The following is an 18,943-nucleotide window of genomic DNA, read 5'->3' as shown; positions in this document are numbered from 1 at the left end:
TAACCTATACAATTGGTATCCTTATTAGAAGGTAGATATTGGACACAGACACATGCATTGGGAAGACAGTCATATGAAGGCAGAAGCAGAGGTTGAAGTAAGGCTGCCTGGGGCCAGTAGAAGCTAGAAGAGGCAAGGAAGTTTGTCATTATGATCCATGAATGACACCAGGATTCTTGGCCTCTGGAGGAGAGGAATTCAATCCAGGGCCAGTGACGAGGCTTGGTCACTCAGAGCTTTTGTGTGATAAAACGGTATTAAGGTATAAAAGAGGTAGAGAGAGCTTCTGACATAGACATCAGAAGGAGGCAGAAAGAGTGCCCACTTGCTAGTTTATAGTAAGGGGTTATATACCTATTAGCAAGATGCCTAGAGAAAGGAAATGCCTCAAAACTGAGAGAGTTGCACCAGGCCCCTCACCCATAACATGCATTTTGAGATAGCATTGGCACCAGGTGAGTCATCCCAGGCCATGAAACAATTGACATGAATCTTGACGAAAGGCAGATTCTAAGATAAATACATAGTTCATTAACACAGCATAAGAAAAGTTCAGGGGGAACCAGGTGTCATCAGGGCAACACAGAATTTTAAAAGAAAACTCCTTTTAATTTTGTTTGATTAATAGAGGAGGAATAAAAATCTGACACTTGTGGTTTGTTTCCTCCTGCCTCTTAAGAGAGAGGGGAAAAACGTCTGAAACTTGCAGTCTATTTTCTCCCCTTGGGAGGACCCCTAGCCTTCCTGCCTGTTACTCTCTCAGAAGGATCCTCCTGACAGCCTTCAGGAAGAGCAGGGCCCTGCCAACACCTTTATTTTGGAATTCCAGCCTCCAGACTTGTGAGAGAATAAATTATTATAAAAATGATTTATTATCTGTTATTATAAGCCACTTCATTTGTGCTACTTTGTTATGACAGCCCTGGGAAGTGAACATGTCCCTCTGTGGTGATTTTCTCTAGTTACCCCTAGAGAAAATCCCTGTTGCAGTGCAGGGAGATGAAATGCCAGGTCTTACATAGGTATGGGTCAGCAGGGTACTAAAGGGGAATGCAGGCTGCCTCCACATTAGTCTCCTCTGAGAATGGCATGCTAGTGGCAACAATGACCTAAGGAGGACATGGATCCTGGAGGTGAGCTGCTGACCAAAACCAAATCAAGCTGAGACTCACTACAGAGCTGAGTGGCATTCAAGTAAACTGTGATCATGAAGTAGCTGATGTGCAAGGCCAAACTCAGAAACACAGAATTTTACCCCCAACCCTGCTCACATAGTGGGATGGGGAGTAGTGCCTGGATCCTGCTGTTCTTTAGACAGGGAGACAGAAATGGCAGATGCTTGAAAGACATGTCATGTTCTGCCTCTATGGTGGTTCAGAACCATTTCCAGACTGTTCATCAGAAATCATGGAGGCCAGAAGGAAGTGACACAATATTTTCCAAGTGTTGAAAGAAAAGAACTATCAACCCAGAATTCTATAACCAGAGAAAACATCCTTCAAGAATGAAAGGACAGAAGCCATCAGGGATACTCCAATCTCAGTCACCAGCTTACTTCAACCTCATGAGAGACTTCAGCTGATGCCAACATGAAGCAGAAGAACCATCCAGTCAAGCCCTGTTCAAATATCTGACCCACAGGATTGTGAGCAAATAAAACACTTGTTTTGGAAAAACAAAAAAAAACAAAAAAATGAATGAAAGGACAGAGACTTCCCTGGTGGTCCACTGGTTAAGAATCTACCTTGAAATGCAGGGGACATGGGTTCAATTGCTGGTTGGGGAACTAAGATCCCACATGCCTCAGGGCAACTAAGCCCACCCATCGCAATTAGAAGCCCACACACTTAGGGGTTTCCCTGGTGGCTCAGACAGTAAAGAATCTGCTCATATATATAGAGTGTAAAGCTACTACTGTGCTGATAATAGCTGGTACAGATGTCAGCAAAACAATAGTTTCCAACTGTGGACAAGAAACATCCTTCTACAATGGAACAAATGAAGAAAGAGCCTTGGGGCAACTACCAAAATGACACCATTAGCGGTCCTAAGATGGCAGAGGAACGGGACGGGGAGACCACTTTCTCCACCACAAATTCATCAAAAGAACATTTAAACGCTGAGTAAATTCCACAAAACAGCTTCTGAATGCTGGCAGAGGACATCAGGCACCCAGAAAAGTAGCCCATTGTCTTCGAAAGGAGGTAGGAAAAGATATAAAAGACAAAAAGAGAGACAAAAGAGGTAGGGATGGGGCTCTGTCTCAGGAAGGGAGTCTTAAAAAGAGAGAAGTTGTTGATGTAGGGCAAAACCAATACAGTATTGTAAAGTAAAATTTTTTTAAAAAAAGTAAAAAGGCACAAAAATTATATCCCACAGAAAAAAAAAGAGAGCGAAGTTTCCAAACACCAGGAAAAACTCTCACTGCTGAGTCTGTGGCAAGCCTTGGAACCACAGAGAGCAACATAACTGGAAGGAAAAATAAATAAAAAATTAAAATCCACAGATTACGTGCCTAATGGTAACTCCCCCAGTGGAGAAGCAGCGCAGAAGCCTGCACCCACCGCTAGCAAGCGGAGGCGGGGCAGGCAGGCATGGGCTGCATTGCTTAGAGTAAGGATCAGGCCCGAATGCCCCGAGGGCATTCTGAGGGAACTAACTTGGACTAGCAAACCAGACTGTGGGATAGCTACCACGCAAAAAACCCTAACCTAAGACAACGCCACAGGACTGGGAAAGGTCAGTTTTCATTCCAATCCCAAAGAAAGGCAATGCCAAAGAATGCTCAAACTACTGCACAATTGCACTCATCTCACATGCTAGTAAAATAATGCTCAAAATTCTCCAAGCCAGGCTTCAGCAATATGTGAACCATGCACTTCCAGATGTTCAAGCTGGTTTTAGAAAAGGCAGTGGAACCAGAGATCAAATTGCCAACATCTGCTGGATCATGGAAAAAGCAAGAGAGTTCCAGAAAAACATCTATTTCTGATTTATTGACTATGCCAAAGCCTTTGACTGTGTGGATCACAAAAAACTGTGGAAATTTTTGAAAGAGATGGGAATACAGACCACCTGACCTGCCTCTTGAGAAACCTATATGCAGGTCAGGAAGCAACAGTTAGAACTGGACATGGAACAACAGACTGGTTCCAAATAGGAAAAGGAGTTTCATCAAGGCTGTATATTGGCACCCTGCTTCTTTAACTTCTATGCAGAGTACATAATGAGAAACGCTGGGCTGGAAGAAGCACAAGCTGCAATCAAGATTGTCAGGAGAAATATCAATAACCTCAGACATGCAGATGACACCACCCTTATGGCAGAAAGTGAAGAGGAACTAAAAAACCTCTTGATGAAAGTGAAAGAGGAGACTGAAAAAGTTGGCCTAAAGCTCAACATTCAGAAAACGAAGATCATGGCATCCGGTCCCATCACTTCATGGGAAATAGATGGGGGAACAGTGGAAACAGTGTCCGACTTTATTTTTTTGGCTCCAAAATCACTGCAGATGGTGATCACAGCCATGAAATTAAAAGACGCTTACTCCTTGGAAGGAAAGTTATGACCAACCTAGATAACATATTCAAAAGCAGAAACATTACTTTGCCAGCAAAGGTCCGTCTAGCCAAGGCTATGGTTTTTCCTATAGTCATGTATGGATGTGAGAGTTGGACTGTGAAGAAAGCTGAGTGCTTAAGAATTGATGCTTTTGAACTGTGGTGTTGGAGAAGACTTTTGAGAGTCCCTTGGACTGCAAGGAGATCCAATCAGTCCATTCTGAAGGAGATCAGCCCTGGGTGTTCTTTTGGAAGGAATGATGCTGAAGCTGAAACTCCAGTACTTTGGCCACCTCATGCGAAGAGTTGACTCATTGGAAAAGACTCTGATGCTGGGAGGGATTGGAGGCAGATGGAAAGGGGACCACAGAGGATGAGATGGCTGGATGGCATCACCGACTCTTTGAACATGAGTTTGAGTGAACTCTGGGAGTTGGTAATGGACAGGGAGGGGTGGTGTGCTGCAATTCATGGGGTCACAAAGAGTCAGACACGACTGAGCAACTGAACTGAAGTGAACTGTAGTGAACTGAAGACACCACCAGGCCCACTCACAGAACAAAGGACTGAGCAGAGCTAGCTGGCTGCAGACCATACCCCTCCGGTGATAGGCAGCCAGAACCGGAAGGGGGCAATCGCAGCCCCAGAGAGGCATTATCTACCAAACTGCAAGAAGTCTTCTTCTTTCTCTTCTTCTTTCTTCTCTTTCTTCTTCTTTCTCTAACTAAGACTTCTTGGGGTTCTGGACGGTCAACATCTGCCTGAGAAGGTGCGCCAGTTATACACCCAGAAAACTGAGCAGCAGGGACTGGGGAGGCAATAAGTCACAGAGACCGCGCTTGCCAAACAACACATCACCTGAGCTGCTCGGACCTGGGAAGGGCACAAAACATAGGCCCAACTGAGTCTCTGCCTCTGAGGACTACCCGAGTGCCTGAACCTGAGCGGCTTAGACCTGGAAGGTGCATGCAGCCCAGGGCCAGCCTCAGACGGTTCCCGGTGGAGCAACCTAGAGCCTGAGCAGTGTGGGCAGGGAGGGCACATACACCGTGAGTGGGGGCAGGCCCAGTGTGGCTGAGACACTGCGATCACATGCAAGTGTTATTTGTTTGCAGCATCCCTCCTTCCCCACAGTGTGACTGAACAAGTGAGCCTAAAAAGTGTCCACCACCGCCACTTTGTGTCAGGGCAGAAATCAGACACTGAAGAGACCAGCAAACAAAAGAAGCTAAAACAGAGGGAACCGCCTTGGAAGTAACAGGTGCAATAGATTAAAACCCTGTAGTTAGGACCAACTACATAGGAAGGGGCCTATAGATCTTGAGAAATATAATCTGGATCAAGGAACTATCCGAAAATGAACTGACCCCACACTGCCCACAACAATACCAGAGAAAGTCCTAGATATATTTTTACTATTTTTACTATCATTCTTTTCTTTTTATTTTTTTTAATTTTAAGTCCTCTATTACTCCTTTAATTTTCATTTTTATAACCTACTATTAATTTGAAAAAAAGGAGAGACCCTATTTTTTAAAGCAAACTTCATATATATATGTTTTTATAATTTTTGTGACTTTTTTCCTTTCTTTTCTTTAATATTGTATTTTTTAAAATTCAACCTCTACTCTAGATTTTTAATCTTTGCTTTTTGGTATTTGTTATCAATTTTGTACTTTTAAGAACCTAATCTTCAGTACCAGTTTTTACTTGGGAGCAAGATTACTGGCGTGACTGCTCTCTCCCCCCTTTAGACTCTCCTTTTTCTCCACCAGGTCACCTCTATCTCCTCCCTCCCCCTTCTCTTCTCTACCCAACTCTGTGAGTCTCTTTGTGTAATCCAGATAGTGGAGAACACAGGGAACTGATTACTGGCTGGATCTGTCTCTCTCCTTTTGATTCCCCCTTTATCCTCATGGACACCTCTGTCTCCTTCCTCCCTCTTCTCTTCTCTGTATAACTCCGTGAACATCTCTGAGTGGTCCCGACTGTGGAGCACACATAAGGAAGTGATTACTGGCTAGCTTGCTCTCTCCTCTTTTGATTCACCTTATCTCATTCAGGTCACCTTTAACTCCCTCCTCCCTCTTCTCTTCTCCATGTAACTCTGTGAACCTCTTTGGATGTCCCTCACTGTGGAGAAACTTTTCATCTTTAACCTAGATGTTTTATCAATGATGCTGTATAGATGGAGAAGTCTTGAGGCTACTATAAAAATAAGACTGAAAACCAGTAGCAGGAGGCTTAAGTCCAAATCCTGAGAACACCAGAGAACTCCTGACTCCAGGGAACATTAATCAACAGGAGCTCACCAAACGCCTCCATACATACACTGAAACCAAGCACCACCCAAGGGCCAACAAGTTCCAGAGCAAGACATACCATGCAAATTCTCCAGGAACACAGCCCTGAGCTTCAATATACAGGCTGCCCAAAGTCACTGCAAACCCACTGACATCTCATAACTCGCTACTGGACACTTCATTGCACTCCACAGAGAAATCCAGCTCCACCCACCAGAACACCAACACAAGCTTCCCTAACCAGGAAACCTTGACAAGCCACCCATACAACATGACCCACAGTGAGGAAACTGCACAATAAAGAGAACTCCACAAACAGCCAGAATACAGAAAGGCCACCCCAAACACAGCAACATAAACAAGATGAAGAAACAGAGGATACCCAGCAGGTAAAGGAACAGGATAAATGCACACCAAACCAAACAGAAGAGGAAGAGATAGGGAATCTACCTGATAAAGAATTCCAAATAATGATAGTGAAAATGATCCAAAATCTTGAAATCAAAATGGAATCACAGATAAATAGCCTGGAGACAAGGATTGAGAAGATACAAGAAAGGTTTAACAAGGACCTAGAAGAAATTTTTTTAAGTCAATATATAATAAATAATGTAATAAATGAGATCAAAAACACTCTGGAGGGAACAAATAGTAGGGAGGCAGAAAATAGGATTAGTGAAGTAGAAGAAAGAATGGTAGAAATTAATCAGAGAAGAAAAAAGAAAAATGAATTAAAAGAAATGAGGACAATCTCAAAGACCTCCAGGAAAATATGAAACGCTCCAACATTCGAATTATAGGAGTCCCAAAAGAAGAAGACAAAAAGAAAGACCATGAGAAAATACTTGAGGAGATAATAGTTGAAAACTTCCCTAAAATGGGGAAGGAAATAATCACCCAAGACCAAGAAACACAGAGAGTCCCAAACAGAATAACCCAAGGTGAAACACCCCAAGACACATATTAATCAAACTAACAAAGATCAAACACAAAGAACAAATATTAAAAGCAGCAAGGGAAAAACAACAAATAACACACAAGGGATTCCCATAAGGATAACAGCTGATCTTTCAATAGAAACTCTTCAGGCCAGGAGGGAATGGCAAGACATACTTAAAGTGATGAAAGAAAATAATCTACAGCCCAGATTACTGTACCAGCAAGGATCTCACTGAAATATGAAGGAGAAATCAAAAGCTTCACAGACAAGCAAAAGCTGAGAGAATTCAGCACCACCAAACCAGCTCTCCAACAAATGCTAAAGGATATTCTGTAGACAGGAAACACAAAAGGGGCATATAAACCCAAACCCAAAACAATAAAGTAAGTGGCAACAGGATCATACTTATCAATAATTACCTTAAACGTAAATGGGTTGAATGCCCCAACCAAAAGGCAAAGACTGGCCGAATGGATACAAAAACAAGATCCCTATATATGCTGCCTACAAGAGACCCACCACAAAACAACGGACACATACAGACTGAAAGTGAAGGGCTGGAAAAAGATATTCCACGCAATTGGAGACCAAAAGAAAGCAGGAATAGCAATACTCATATCAGATAAAATAGACTTTAAAACAAAGGCTGTGAAAAGAGACAAAGAAGACCACTACATAATGATCAAAGGATCAATCCAAGAAGAAGATATAACAATTTTAAATATATATGCACCCAACTTAGGAGCACCACAATATGTAAGGCAAATGCTAACAAGTATGAAAGAGGAAATTAACAATAACACAATAATAGTGGGAGACTTTAATACCCCACTCACATCTATGGATAGATCAACTCAACAGAAAATTAACAAAGAAATGCAAACTTTAAATGACACAATAGACCAGCTAGACCTACTTGATATCTACAGAACATTTCACTCCAAAATAATGAATTTCATCCTTTTCTCAAGCGCACGCAGAACCTTCTCCAGGATAGATCACATCCTGGGCCATAAATCTAGCCTTGGTAAATTCAAAAAAAAAAAAAATGAAATCATCCCAAGCATCTTTTCTGACCACAATGCAGTAAGATTAGCTCTCAACTACAGGAGAAAAACTATTAAAAATTCCAACATATGGAGGCTGAACAACACACTGCTGAATAACCAACAAATCACAGAAGAAATCAAAAAAGAAATCAAAATATGCATAGAAACAAATAAAAATGAAAACACAACAACCCAAAACCTGTGGGACACTGTAAAAGCAGCGCTAAGGGGAAGGTTCATAGCAATACAGGCTTAAAACAAGAAAAAAGTCAAATAAATAACCTAACTCTACACCTAAAGCAAATAGAAAAGGAAGAAATGAAGAATCCCAGGGTTAGTAGAAGGAAAGAAAACTTAAAAATTGGAGCAGAAATAAGTGCAAAAGAAACAAAAGAGACCATAGCAAAAATCAACAAAGCCAAAAGCTGATTCTTTCAAAGGATAAATAAAATTGACAAACCATTAGCCAGACTCATCAAGAAACAAAGCGAGAAAAATCAAGTCAATAAAATTAGAAATGAAATTGGAGAGATCACAACAGACAACACAGAAATACAAAGGATCATAAGAGACTACTATCAGCAATTATATGCCAATAGAATGGACAACGTGGAAGAAATGGATAAATTCTTAGAAAAGTACAACTTTCCAAAACTGAACTAGGAAGAAATAAAAAATCTTAACAGACCCATCACAAGCACGGAAATTGAAACTGTAATCAGAAATCTTCCAACAAACAAAAGCCCAGGTCCAGACAGCTTCACAGCTGAATTCTACCAAAACTTTCTAGATGAGCTAACACCTATCCTACTCAAACTCTTCCAGAAATTGCAGAGGAAGGTAAACCTTCAAAATCATTCTATGAGGCCACCATCACCTTAATACCAAAACCTGACAAAGATGCCACCAAAGAAGAAAACTACAGGCCAATATCACTGATGAACATAGATGCAAAAATCCTTAACAAAATTCTAGCAATCAGAATCCAAAAACACATTAAAGAGATCATACACAATGACCAAGTGGGCTTTATCCCAGGGATGCAAGGATTCTTCAATATCCACAAATCAATCAATTAACAAATTGAAAAATAAAAGCCATATGATCATCTCAATAGATGCAGAGAAAGCCTTTGACAAAATTCAACATCCATTTATGATAAAAACTCTCCAGAAAGCAGGAATAGAAGGAACATACCTCAACATAATAAAAGCTATATATGACAAACCCACAGAGAACATTATCTTCAATGATGAAAAATTGAAAGTATTTCCCCTAAAGTCAGGAACAAGACAAGGGTGCCCACTCCCACCACTACTATTCAACATAGTTTTGGAAGTTTTGGCCACAGCAATCAGAGCAGAAAAAGAAATAAAAGGAATCCAAACTGGACAAGAAGAAGTAAAACTCTGACTGTTTGCAGATGACATGATCCTCTACATAGAAAACCCTAAAGACCCCACCAGAAAACTACTAGAGCTAATCAATGAATAGAGTAAAGTAGCAGGATATAAAATCAACACACAGAAATCCCTTGCATTCCTATACACTAAAAATGAGAAAATAGAAAGAGAAATTAAGGAAACAATTCCATTCACCATTGCAATGAAAAGAATAAAATACTTAGGAATATATCTACCTAAAGAAACTAAAGACCCATATATAGAAAACTATAAAACACTGGTGAAAGAAATCAAAGAGGACACTAATAGATGGAGAAATATACCGTGTTCATGGATCAGAAGAATCAATATAGTGAAAATGAGTATACTACCTAAAGCAATCTATAGATTCAATGCAATCCCTATCAAGCTACCAACAGTATTTTTCACAGAGCTAGAACAGATAATTTCACCATTTGTATGGAAATACAAAAATCCTCGAATAGCCAAAGCAATCTTGAGAAAGAAGAATGAAACTGGAGGAATCAACCTGCCTGACTTCAGGATTTACTACAAAGCCACAGTCAGCAAGACAGTATGATACTAGCACAAAGACAGAAATATAGATCAATGGAACAAAATAGAGAGCCCAGAGATAAATCCACGCACCTATGGACACCTTATCTTTGACAAAGGAGGCAAGAATATACAATGGAGAAAAGACAATCTCTTTAACAAGTGGTGCTGGGAAAACTGGTCAACCACTTGTAAAAGAATGAAACTAGATCACTTTCTAACACCATACACAAAAATAAACTCAAAATGGATTAAAGATCTAAATGTAAGACCAGAAACTTTAAAACTCCTAGAGGAGAACATAGGCAAAACACTCTCTGACATAAATCACAGCAGGATCCTCTATGACCCACCTCCCAGAATATTGGAAATAAATGCAAAAATAAACAAATGGGACCTAATTAAAATTAAAAGCTTCTGCACAACAAAGGAAACTCTAAGCAAGGTGAAAAGACAGTCTTCAGAATGGGAGAAAACAATAGCAAATGAAGCAACTGACAAACAACTAATCTCAAAACTATACAAGCAACTCCTGCAGCTCAATTCCAGAAAAATAAATGACCCAATCAAAAAATGGGCCAAAGAACTAAATAGGCATTTCTCCTAAGAAGACATACAGATGGCTAATAAACAAATGAAAAGATGCTCTACATCACTCATTATCAGAGAAATGCAAATCAAAACCACAAAATGGTACCTCATTGTGGTTTTGATTTGCATTTGTCAGAGAAATGCAAATCAAAACCACAAAGGGGTACCATTTCACACCAGTCAGAATGGCTGCCATCCAAAAATCTACAAGCAATAAATGCTGAAGAGGGTGTGGAGAAAAGGGAACCCTCTTACACTGGTGGTGGGAATGCAATCTAGTACAACCACTATGGAAAACAGTGTGGAGATTCCTTTAAAAACTGGAAATAGAACTGCCACATGACCCAGCAATCCCACTGCTGGGCATACACACCGAGGAAACCAGAATTGAAAGAGACACATGTACCCCAATGTTCATTGCAGCACTATTTATAATAGCCAGGACATGGAAGCTACCTAGATGTCCATCAGCAGATGAATCGATAAGAAAGCTGTGGTACATATACACAATGGAGTATTACTCAGCCATTAAAAAGAATACATTTGAATCAGTTCTAATGAGATGGATGAAACTGGAGCCGATTATACAGAGTGAAGTAAGCCAGAAAGAAAAACACCAATACAATATACTAATGCATATATATGGAATTTAGAAAGATGGTAATGATAACCCTGGATGCGAGACAGCAAAAGAGACACAGATGTGTAGAGCAGTCTTTGGGAATCTGTGGGAGAGGGAGAGGGTGGGATGATTTGGGGGAATGGCATTGAAACATGTATAATATCATATATGAAACGAATCACCAGTCCAGGTTCAATGCAGGATACAGGATGCTTGGGGCTAGTGCACTGGGATGACCCAGAGGGATGGTATGGGGAGGGAGGTGGGAGGGGGTTCAGGATGGGGAACACATGTACACCTGTGGTGGATCATGTTGATGTATGGCAAAACCAATACAATATTGTAAAGTAGAATAAATAAATAAATCCAAAAAAAAAGAAAAGAAACACCAACGGCCTTACTGTCTGACTGTCTTGGTGCAGTGTGGGGTGCCTGGGTTCGTTGAGGTCCCAACCTTTGTTCTTTCTCCTTTCTCAGCCTTTGTATCTACTTCCCCATCAGCTCATTGCTCAGACCAATACTTGCCAACACAACCATGAGCAAACCTGGCAAATGGACTGTCTTGGTCAAACTGGAAGCACAGGTTCCAGAATATTTTGAGCAACACTGGTGGGGCCACTTGTCAGCAACTCAGGAGGCAAGCAAAGAACTCTCTGCCTACTTCTTCCTTCCTATCAGATTACACCTTTGAAATAGGCCCTGGCTCTTAAAACTCCATGAGCTTGTCAGTATACCCAAGATTCTCTAAATTAAAAATACACTCTGCCATCAAAATTTAAAAAAAAAGAAAGAAAGAAAGAAAATGACACCATTGATGATGAGCTTGGCCTTCTAGCCAAACTCTTGTCAAAGCAAAAATTTGCTTGTTGCCACTTGTTATCTGGTTGTAAATTTCACTTTGGACCTGGTTCTTGAAATGCAGTCTATTGAAACTTTCATACACCGTATTAGTACTGTTTGGGTTTGGAAGTCAAGGAGACAAAGGGAGGCAAGGAGTGTTAACAACAGCTATTTCCAAACCAGTGTCCTCTACTTATACAGTCTTTGCTTGGTACCCAAATGCAGAGGAGCACAGTGTAAACAGCTACATGTGCTGCCAGGTTATGTGTCGATGACTACACAGTTGGATTCTACCAGCTTTGTTCTTCACAGGTACAGTTCAGTTCAGTTCAGTTCAGTCGTTCAGTCGTGTCTGACTCTTTGCGACCCCATGAATCACAGCACGCCAGGCCTCTCTGCCCATCAACAACACAGGGAGTTCACTCAGACTCACCTCTATCGAGTCCGTGATGCCATCCAGCCATCTCATTCTCTGTCATCCACTTTTCCTCCTGCCCCCAGTCTCTCTCAGCATCAGAGTCTTTTCCAATGAGTCAACTCTTCACATGAGGTGGCCAAAGTACTGTAGTTTCAGCTTCAGCATCATTCCTTCCAAAGAAATCCCAGGGCTGATCTCCTTCGGAACGGACTGGTTGGATCTCCTTGCAGTCCAAGGGACTCTCAAGAGTCTTCTCCAACACCACAGTTCAAAAGCATCAATTCTTCAGCGCTCAGCTTTCTTCACCGTCCAACTCTCACATCCATACATGACCACAGGAAAAACCATAGCCTTGACTAGACAGACCTTAGTCGGCAAAATAATGTCTCTGCTTTTTAATATGCTATCTAGGTTGGTCATAACTTTTCTCCCAAGGAGTAAGCGTCTTTTAATTTCATGGCTGCAATCATCATCTGCAGTGATTTTGGAGCCAAAAAAAAATAAAGTCTGACACTGTTTCCACTGTTCCCCCATCTATTTCCCATGAAGTGATGGGACTAGATGCCATGATCTTTGTTTTCTGAATGTTGAGCTTTAAGCCAACTTTTTCAGTCTCCTCTTTCACTTTCATCAAGAGGTTTTTTAGCTCCTCTTCACTTTCTGCCATAAGGGTGGTGTCATCTGCATATCTGAGGTTATTGATATTTCTCCCAGCAATCTTGATTCCAGCTTGTGCTTCCTCCAGTCCAGCATATCTCATGATGTACTCTGCATAGAAGTTAAATAAGCAGGGTGACAATATACAGCCTTGACATACTCCTTTTCCTATTTGAAACCAGTCTGTTGTTCCATGTCCAGTTCTAAGTGTTGCTTCCTGACCTGCATACAGATTTCTCAAGAGGCAAGTTAGTTGGTCGGTATTCCCATCTCTTTCATAATTTTCCAGTTTATTGTGATCCACACAGTCAAAGGCTTTGGCATAGTCAATAAATCAGAAGTAGATGTGTTTCTGGAACTCTTGCTTTTTCCATGATCCAGTGGATGTTGGCAATTTGATCTCTGGTTCCTCTGCCTTTTCTAAAATCAGCTTGAACATCTGGAAGTTCATGGTTCATGTATTGCTGAAGCCTGGCTTAGAGAATTTTAAGCATTACTTTACTAGCGTGTGAGATGGGTGCAATTGTGTGGTAGTTTGAGCATTCTTTGGCATTACCTTTCTTTGGGATTGGAGTGAAAAGTGACCTTTTCCAGTCCTGTGGCCACTGCTGAGTTTTCCAAATTGGCTGGCATATTGAGTAAAGCACTCTCACAGCATCATGTTTCAGGATTTGAAATAGCTCAAGTGGAATCCCATTACCTCCACTAGCTTTGTTCGTAGTGATGCTTTCTAAGGCCCACTTGACATCACAATCCAGGATGTCTGGCTCTAGGTGAGTGATCACACCATCGTGATTATCTTGGTCATGAAGATCTTTTTTGTACAGTTCTTCTGTGTATTCCTGCCACCTCTTCTTAATGTCTTCTGCTTCTGTTAGGTCCATACCATTTCTATCCTTTATCGAGCCCATCTTTGCATGAAATGTTCCCTTGGTATCTCTAATTTTCTTGAAGAGATCTCTAGTATTTCCCATTCTGTTGTTTGCCTCTATTTCTTTGCATTGATGGCTGAAGAAGGAATTCTTATCTCTTCTTGCTATTCTTGGAACTCTGCATTCAGATGCTTATATCTTTCCTCTTCTCCTGTGCTTTTCGCTTCTCTTCTTTTCACAGCTATTTGTAAGGCCTCCCCAGACAGCCATTTTGCTTTTTTGCATTTCTTTTCCACAGGGATGGTCTTGATCCCTGTCTCCTGGACAATGTCACGAACCTCCGTCCATAGTTCATCAGGCACTCTATCTATCAGATCTAGTCCCTTAAATCTATTTCTCACTTCCACTGTATAATCATAAGAGATTTGATTTAGGTTATACCTGAATGGTCTAGTGGTTTTCCCTACTTTCTTCAATTTCAGCCATCAACTACAGAAATATGGCCACAGTGTTAGTACAAATTTGGGGGCATAGTGTTTCCAGTGAAATCAGTAATTTACAAAGCAGTTCTAAGTGAAGTACCCAGTGAGGAGCCAAGATTGGAAAGACTTTAAGAAATCCAGCAGTAAGAAACAAACAAGTACTGTTCTCAAGATGTATTAGAAACCACCCCAGAATATGAAACCACAAGGAAGAAATAGTAAGCCGTTATCATAAACAGCCCCTACAAAATAAAGGGCAAAGGAGGCCAAAATCTGTGAAGCAGGAAGTGCATAATCAAGTATCAGTCAACAGCCAGAGACCCTGAGATAGAGGGGAAAATCAGGAACCTAGAGAAGACACTTTCAGTGCTTTCAGCACTCAAACAACCTGAAATAACAGGCAGCAAATGGCTGGAGGGGGGGGGGGCGGAATGGAGAAAATTTAAAAGAGACAGATCTTCTCCAGGAGCTAAAAGATTTAGAATTGAGTCTTTTAAATATTCATAGAAAACAAGTTGCATACGAGAAATCAGTACAAATATATCTTCTTGTTAAATCTGATGGAGTGTTCTGAATATTCTTTGGCCCACATTTGTTGTTCACCTGCTATTTATTTAATATTCTGAATACACAGGAAAGGTTTTTTGTTCAATTAATTTTTTTCCAATGTGGGGAGGATGAGGAGTAAGATGTGTTGTTGTTTTTTCAACCAAAGCTTGTTGAACTAAAAGAGAGATATTACTATCTACTCAGGGACAGGATCTCATACATCAGTTAAAACCTCTTAAAAAGATTTTGTAAATATTTGCTTATTTAGCTGTGTCGAGTCTTAGCTGTGGTACACAGGATCTTTGATGTGGCTCATGGGCTTAATTGCCTCAGGAAACATGGGATCTTTGTTACCTGACCTAGGATCAAAACCGCATCCCCTGCATTGGAAGGAGGTTTCCTAACCACTGGACCACCAAGGAAGTCCCTTTATTTGCTTTTTTTTTTAAGAGAGGAGAGCAAAGAAAAGTGAGTGACCAAAAAGGGAGAGGAATCCTGTGTGCTGACTCTTGTACTCTGCAGAGTCTCTGGTAAATTGTCTAAAACTGAAAAAAGAAAGAAAACGCTGAATATGAATAAATGTGTGTGGATGCTGGGTTTTTTTTATAAAACAGTGAAAACTCTGAGTTAGAGTCATAGGCTGAAATAGAAAAAATGCATAATTTCATGGGAATGAGGAAACAGAAAAAGCTGAGGAAGAAGTAAAAAGAACTCAGAAATTGTGGGAAGGACTCTGAACTCTTACATTTGTGGTAATTACAGCCTAGACCAAATTTCACCAATTCATCAAAGAGTAGGGGATTTCAAGTGACATCTGAGTGACGAATCATAAATTGAGGGTCTTGGACATATTAAATATCAGGATATAATTCAAAACAGAGTCTTCTGTCACCAAGGATTTTACAATATACTTGGGGATACAGATAAGAAGTATTCATAGCAAGCCTGATCTGGGTGTGCAATAAACATGATAGAATCAAATAGGGGCACTTCAGTCAGTCTTGGGTGAGTCAGAAAACTTTCCTTTAGAATACGAGATGTAAGGGACTTCCTTGGTGATCCAGGAGTTAAGACTCTATGCTTCCATTGCAGGGAGCACGGGTTCAATCCTTGGTAGAGGAACTAATATCTCATGTGACACATGGCAAGGACCAAAAAAAAAAAAAAAGTGAGATTTAAGATGAATATTCCATGATGAATTGGGGTCGTAGTCATCCACAGCATGTGTGTGTTTGTCTGGGAAGGTGTGGGGACTGGGAGAAGTGTGAGAGCTGCTGTAGGAAGCAATGCAGGCAGAAGGGCAGGAGCCTCGGGTATGATTGCAGGAATAAGAATAGTGGAGATCTGAATGGATGCCCCACCATGAAGAGCTTTGCTTAAAATACCAAGGAGTCTAGAATTTGTAAATCAGTTGAGAAGCATACAAGGACAATAAGTGAAAGGATATCATGACTCTATTTCTTCCTAGTTTATAGAGTGTTTTTATCATTAAATGGGTCTTGGATTTTGTCAGACTTATTTCTGTGTCTATTGAGATGATCATGTGATTTTTGCCCTTCATTCTACTGATATGGTGGAACACACTGACTGACATTCATATATTGAATCAATCTGGCTTTCCTTGGGTAAATCCAGGAATATACTTGCTCTTATAAGTTGCTGTACTCTATTAGTATTTTGTTGAGGGTTTTATGTCTATATTCATAAGGTTATTAGTCTGTAGTTTCCTTTTCTTGTAATATCTTTGTCTGGATAATACTGAGCTCATACAAAAGTAGTGAAGTACTTTCTCCTCTCACTTTTTGTTTGAGAAGTATTAGTGTTCAGTTAGTTCAGTTCAGTCACTCACTCATGTCTGACTCTTTGTGACCCCATGGACTGCAGCACGCCAGGCCTCCCTGTCCATCACCAGCTCCCAAAGCTTGCTCAAACTCATGTCCATCGAGTCAGTGATGCTATCCAACCATCTCATCCTCTGTCATCCACTTCTCCTCCTGCCTTCAATCTTTCCCAGCATCAGGGTCTTTTCCAAGGAGTTAGTTCTTTGCATCAGGTGGCCAAAGTATTGGAGTTTCAGCTTCAGCATCAGTCCTTCCAATGAATATTCAGAACTGATTTCCTTTTGGATTGACTGGTTGAATCTTCTTGCAGTGCAAGGGACTCTCAAGACTCTTCTCCAATACCACAGTTCAAAAGCATCAATTCTTAGCCACTCAGCTTTCTTTATAGTCCAACTCTTACATCCATACACGACTACTGGAAAAAAGTATTGGTGTTAATTCTCCCTTTAAATGTTTAGTGGAATTCATCAGTGATCTGGTTTTCCTTTGGGGGTAGTTATTTTAATTGCTAATTTAATCTCTTACATGCAGGTTATAGATATGTTCAGATTTTTTTCAATTTTACTCACATTCAGTAGCTTGTGTCTTTCTAGGAATTTGTCCATTTCACCCGTTATCTAATATGTCAGCATACAGTTGTCTTTGTTTTTCCTTATATCCTTTTTATTTCTGTAAGGTCAATGGCACTGTATTCTCTTTCCTTTCTAATTTTAGTAATTTTAGCCTTCTATTTCTTGGTCAGACTAGCCACAAAATTTTTGTTGATTTTTTTTTCCAAAGGATCAAGTTGTAGTTTCATTCATTTTCTTTATTGCTTTTCTATTCCCTGTTGCATTTATTTCTACTCTGAGCTTTATTGTTTTCTTTCTTCCACTTGCTTTATGTTTAGTGGCTCTTCTTTCTCTGATTTCTTAAAGTGGAAGACTACATTATTAATTTTTTAATAAAGACATTTACAACTTTATATTTCCCTCTAAACATCCATGTGTTAACTGCATCTCATAAGTTTTGGTATGTCTTCATTTTCATTCATCTCAAAATATTTTCTAAATTTCCTTGTGATTTCCTCTTTGGCCCATTGGTTATTGAGGAATGTGCTGTTTAATTTCCACATATTCCTGTCAGTAAGAATTCAACCCATTTTTTAATCAGATGGTTTGGTTGTGCATTTTTTCATATTAAGTTGTGTTAGTTCTTTATATATTTTAGGTAATAACTCCTTATCAAGCACATCATTTACAAATATCTTTTCCCATTTAGTATGTTGCTTTTTTGTTTTGTTGATTGTTCCTTAGCTGTGCAAAAGCTTTTAAACTTAATTAGGTCCCATTTGTTTATTTTTGCATCTGTTACCCTTGCCTGAGGAGACAGATCCAAAAAGATATTACTAAGACATGTCAGAGTGTTCTAACTATGTTTTCTTCTAGAATTTTTATGGTTTCCAGCCCTATATTTAGGGCTAGGCTTCTCTGGTGGCTTAGATGGTAAATGGTGGCTTAGATGGTAAAGAATCTGCTGGCAATGCAGGAGACCCAGGCTCAGGTGAGGAAGAACCCGTGGAGAAGGAATGGCTACCCACTCCAGTATTCTTGCCTGGAGAATTCCATGGACAGAGGAGTCTGGTGGGCTACAGTCCATGGGGTCACAAAGAGTCAGATATGACTGAACAACTAACACTTCACTCACTTCACTTCACTTCAAGACATGTCAAAGAGTGTTATAACTATGTTTTCTTCTAAAATTTTTATGGTTTCCAGTCCTACATTTAGATGCTTAATCCATTTTGAGTTCATTTTCATGTGCCAGTACCATACTGTTTTGGTTAGTAAAGCTTTGTAGTATAATCTGAAGTCAGGGAACATGATACTTCCAGCTTTGTTCTTTTTTCTCAGGATCTTATCTTGTAGGGTAGTTCTGAAGTCAATAAATTCTTTCCACTTCTATCTGGGGATATTTTAAATCTTAATTTTCAAAGAACAGTTTTGCTGGATAAATACTGTGGGGTTCGCAGTCTTTTCTTTCAGCACTTTGAATGTGCCATCCTATGGACCACTGACTTCTATGGTTTCTGATGAGAAATTAGCTGTTAATCTTGTTGAGGATTCCTTGAATGCAATGTCTATTCTTTCTTGCTGCCTTCAAGATTCTTTCTTTGTCTTTGTCTTTTGTAATTTAATTATAGTGGATATGAGTTTCTTTGAATTTATCCTACGTGAAGTTCACTGAGTTTCTTAAAAGTGTAGATTAATGTTTTTCATCAA

General features: G+C 40.1%; 1 pseudogene; it reads left to right on the top strand.

Annotated features, from left to right (window-relative positions):
• LOC114114465 (asparagine synthetase domain-containing protein 1-like) overlaps positions 1-844 on the top strand; it is a 34,629-nt pseudogene extending 33,785 nt beyond the window's left edge.
• The last annotated feature ends 18,099 nt before the right edge of the window (positions 845-18,943 follow it).

This window comes from Ovis aries, chromosome 4 (genome assembly GCF_016772045.2).
Source record: "Ovis aries strain OAR_USU_Benz2616 breed Rambouillet chromosome 4, ARS-UI_Ramb_v3.0, whole genome shotgun sequence".
Taxonomy (NCBI): domain Eukaryota; kingdom Metazoa; phylum Chordata; class Mammalia; order Artiodactyla; family Bovidae; genus Ovis; species Ovis aries.
The sequence above is the reverse complement of the archived record's forward strand: the minus strand, read 5'-3'. Positions and strand labels throughout refer to the sequence as shown.